We start from the raw sequence: 5,099 nt of genomic DNA, 5'->3' as shown, positions 1-5,099 counted from the left end.
TGGTGAGAAAAATATCTATTTCTCTTCGGAGCTTATAAAAACGAAACGGGACTTTACCGCAGCTGAGCCACCTCACTGCTGTGTGATAAGGCAAGACACAGAATTCAGAATCAATTTCTTCAAGAAAAGCCTGGAACTGGCGGTGATTAAGTGTATGACCCCAAATGAAGTTCACCGCAGAAACGGCTGGTTTCAGTACGCAAGAAATATCTAAGTCTTTCCCACAGAGTGCTTGCTGATGTATAATGCAGTGTATAAACAGAGCGCCCGGGAGTTGAAAATCTTCCAACTTAGTTCGTATTTGTCCCACCAGACCCTTCCTCACTCCAGCCATGTTTTTTCCTCCATCAATTATAACACGTCGAAGACGATTCCACTGAAGGTTATAGCTTTGCAAAGTTTTCTGCACTTCCATGAAAATGTCTTCTCCAGTTGTTGTTCCGTGCATGCTGCAAACGGGTGCCAACTCTTCTGTGATCTGCAAGTCCAAATTAACACCACGAATGAACACAAGAAGTTATGACGTATTCGAAAGATCAGTAGACCCATTCAGTGCCAAAGAATACCAGAAGTTCCTAACTTTCTTGCGCATCTGTAACACTATGTTCTCTCCAAGTTCTTCTGTTCTCCGCACAACTGACTTGCTGAAAGGCTGATACTTCCAAACAAATTGGCTTTCTCAGGACACAAGTCATTTGCTGCTTCCATCATACACTCTTTGATGAAGTTGCCGCCAGGAAACGGTTTTCCTCGATCTGCCATCTTATGCACTATAAGATGAGGCTAATTGGCATATTTAAATTCGTGTTTGCTTTAGATATCTCATTTTCGTGTAGAATTTGTGTGTCTCCAAGGGTGGCTTGAGCCCCAAACGATAGGAGAGGAAAAGCCCCCCCCCCCTTCTCACCATCTCTAGCAACTGAGTCAACTTCACTGTCAAAATCATAATGTTAAGCATATACACGTGAGAACATTTTGATGATACACATAGCCTTGCAACACTGGAAACAATATAGACAAACCATAAACTTGTGCAAAACATTTTATTTGCTCACTAATGATCATGAAGATAATTTGATTAGGACCTGCATGTACTTGTATAAAGCTAAAATTGTCTCTTTGGCTATGTTATAACTGAACTCGTCAATGAATTTCGAAAAGTCTAGCTTTCGAAGTATATCACATTCTATGTTCATTGTAGATAGACTGTTTAGTCGGCTTTGTCCTATTTTCTTCTTGAGCTCACATTTTATTCGTTTCAATTTCGAAAATTATTACTCCCGCGGCAGTTTGATACCATCATGGGCAAGTATATCTTCAGCACTATCTCAACATTAGGAAATGTTTGGATAATGGCATGTTTATGGAGAAAGAACATTCTTAACTCCATTGATTCTATTGGTTCAGCTTGTGTGAATGATCGTCGAAACTCTGGACTTGCCAACTTGGATCAATTCGTTTTCTATCTCGGTTCCAGCATCGTTCGGAAAAGAATGGACAAGACATTTTGCGGCTTGGCCTATTTATTGACATGAAAGAGATGATAATTTAGAAAGGAAACCAAAATTGATGGCAACATCCTTATATGCATAAAGACGGTATTTCAATACAGTGACAAGTTAGTCGACCACAACGAAAAATAAGTCAGTTCTGAACTTATCTTTGGGTGATAGTATGGTATCCTCTGCATTTCAATCATCATGACGACGATTGCGTACCCGGAAGCGCTTCTGAATTGAACTATACTCATTATGACCACATAGTCCAGCACCTCGACCTTCGAATTCCTTACACCTTGTTCTCGGAGCTTCAACTTTTTAAGTTATTTATGGTCAGATTCGGTGTAATAAATTATTATAATAATAGAAAATTTTCACGAGGTACGCCTGCAACTAGCTCGTGCGTAGTGTATTTCGAGAGCGTAACATTCGCCAGTGATTTATGACTTATAATGGTTCCAATAGTACTTATGCACGTTCATATGGCAATAAAAAATAAAAGTTAAGTATAAATAGATGTAGACTGTTTCGAGTTTATAACTATTTAGGATAAACAAACCTTCAAAAACTTTAAACGATTTGTTGACACTGTGATTGAACAAATGGAGCACCAGTTGAATGATCAAGCATTCTCCCTCATCAATGTATATATTTCCTTTAAAGTTTAACATATGATGATGTGAAGAGACAATGTAGCTTCTTTGATGGACTGGATGCTGATGACGTGTGAGCTGATTTGAGCTCCTTCAAGTACATTGCAAGGAAGCAAGAAAATCAAGTTACAAATGATGTGTATTACTTGTGGAAAGCTAACATCGATTACGACTGTCTTTAAAATTTAACTGAATGCCTGATGGTGGTGCCGGTTTCGAATGCTGGAGTTGAGCATTCTTTCAGTGGCAAGAACCCTATTTTAAATAAGCTGAGAAACCGGATAGAAAAGACACCCTTCCAAGCTGCATGAATATTAACACCGAAGGGCTTAATGTACATTCATATACCTTGTTATCAAAAGTTATCGACTTATACACACATAAAAACTAGATGCGTTCGTTTTCTCTAAGAGTACAGTGAATGTCTGAATGTATTTTCAGTATTTTTTTGTTTTTTGCAAATTTGTTGTAAAAATTATATTTAAATGTTCTTGACCAATAATACAAAAAATGTATCACTGTAAAGTTGAGGAGTCAAATATTTTAATTAAAGTACAGTGTTTTTCATATTGCCGAATTTGAATTCATCCCCCCAACTTTACCCCCCCCCCCCCCCGATGAAAAGGTCTGGATTCAACATTGTTTATTACTACTCTTGAGATGTGATTTATATACCAGTGTGCACTACATAAATCAAATAAACAATTCGAAATATTGTAAATTACTTCACGAAACTACAAATAAAAGTTTTGACTTAGTGAAAATCTTAGTAAGGATTCCAACGTTAAACAACTTATATTTCGTGTTAAAAAACAGCAAGAATTGTTACACAACTTCGCAATTAAGAAACAACAGAAAAAAATTATATCATGAAATAAATAACAATACATAACAATCCGTTTCACGCTAAATTTTTGAGAGTCTCACAGTCATGGTGCAGTTATAATGACTTTTAAGTATCAAGTGGTTACAACAATAATGTTACGACATCGGGGTCACGTGACGCTAGTAACACGTCATTGACTTCTAGAAATATCCTGTTCCTTCATGAATGCTCTAGCGTTTACTAGATATGTGTTAATCTAGTATATATAAGACGGTCACAACGTGACGGTAGGGGTAATTGAACTGTGGAGGGAGAATATTGTTGAGAACGTGAGACGTTCGTTGAGAATTATAGCGTTTGTTATAGCGCGACTGTTGAAATTAAGTGTATCGCAACGTTATATTCAGAAAGAATAAACCAGTTTTATTTAAGAAAGGACTTGTGTCGCTAAAGTTTCGTCGAAACGAATTTACGGAAAATTAATTAAGGAACGGAGGTGTAACAATAATAATAATACAGTACTTGGTTGATCGGACTGATGGAATTGGTTCTCACTGTTGTTCGGTATAGTTCGATGTAGATTTACTAGCAGGTTTTGAATAAGTCGCATGTGTTTGATTATTAAGGTGCCTCTTTTTTTGATCGAAACGTTTAATAAACTATTTTGCCATTGTCAAAAAGAAAAAACCCACAACTATATTGGCGGTAAAATACATCATTATTTTAAAAATAACTTATAAGACCTGTTAAAACCTACACTTAAATAAAATCACGATTTTAAAAGTTCAAGAGTTTATGTGGCCTAACAAAAAATATTATATTTCATTCAAGCTTGCAAGAATGAAAATAAACTTATTAAAGGCATTTGCACGTATATACCTGATAGTAATTGGACATGAGTTCTCAGACTTACAGCTGAACTACCAGGGGCTAGTCAGATGAGGGATGATTCTGAGGATAAGTTAATATGTCTTATTTTATCTTGATAAAAGAAGGCTAATAGTAATAGGCAACCTTATTTAAGTACAAATATTGCCCAAGAGATAGGTAGGATGAAAGTTTGTTATTTCTTCGTGCAAAGTTAGATAGACAATAGGACGAAATGATACACGTTTATGATTTGGAAACAGACAGGCTAGGCTCCAGTTAAGATAGATTATTATTATGTTACTATTAAAATTTCGAATGGTCTGAAACTGAGCTAAATGATAATTTAAATTTAGTAGTTAAATATATGCCGATATATCTCCAATTTATGATATTTGCCAACAAGATTGATACCTACAGTTTTCTTTTTTAATACAAATATGTTTTAATATACAAACAACAATTCAATTTACAATAACAGTTATTTCAACTAGTTATTACGAACAATAATTTACATCCAAAAGTTTCACAAACTTACAGGCAATATAAGGTCTTCTTCCTAGTCTGGAACTTCCTTGATATATCATCGAGGGTTGACGATGAGCGAGTTAATTTCGATCTGACGTTAGTACAATTCACTTAACAGGGATCTAGCTATCCCTGTAGTTCTCTCTAATCACACGCCGATTATAGCTCGAGTTTCCACCGATGACGTTAGGTAATGTTTTCGTAAAAGTACTAATGGCTTTAGAGTGTTATTAGTGTGTTATTGCTGGTGGTAGGGCAAATAGGATATTAGGTTGTAACTATAGAAATATTAAATACAAGTCTAAAGAGGTTATACTCTCATTGTACAGGTCACTGGTTAGGCCACATTTGTAGTATGTGTTCAGTCTTGGAGTCCTTGCTTTAGGAAGGACATTGAATTCTTGGAAAGGGTTCAGAGAAGAGTTACAAGAATAGTGCCTGGGATGGAGGGATTATCATACGACGAGAGGCTGAAATCTTCTCTCAAATTGTTTTCTCTTGAAATAAGAAGAATCAGGGGGGATCTGATTGAGATGTTTAAGATTGTAAAGGGAATTGATAGTGTTGATACATCATCTTTTTTATTTAACAATGAGAATAGTAGGACTAGGGGACACAAATATAAAGCTTGGCAAGGTAGGAGTCATCTTCAGCTAAGACAATTACATTTTTCTAACAGGGAGGTTGACCTTTGGAATAGGTTGCCTTCAGATGTTGTAGAAGCAG

Source organism: Limulus polyphemus, unplaced genomic scaffold (genome assembly GCF_000517525.1).
Source record: "Limulus polyphemus unplaced genomic scaffold, Limulus_polyphemus-2.1.2 Scaffold7594, whole genome shotgun sequence".
NCBI lineage: Eukaryota > Metazoa > Arthropoda > Merostomata > Xiphosura > Limulidae > Limulus > Limulus polyphemus.
Note: the sequence above shows the minus strand (reverse complement) of the source record.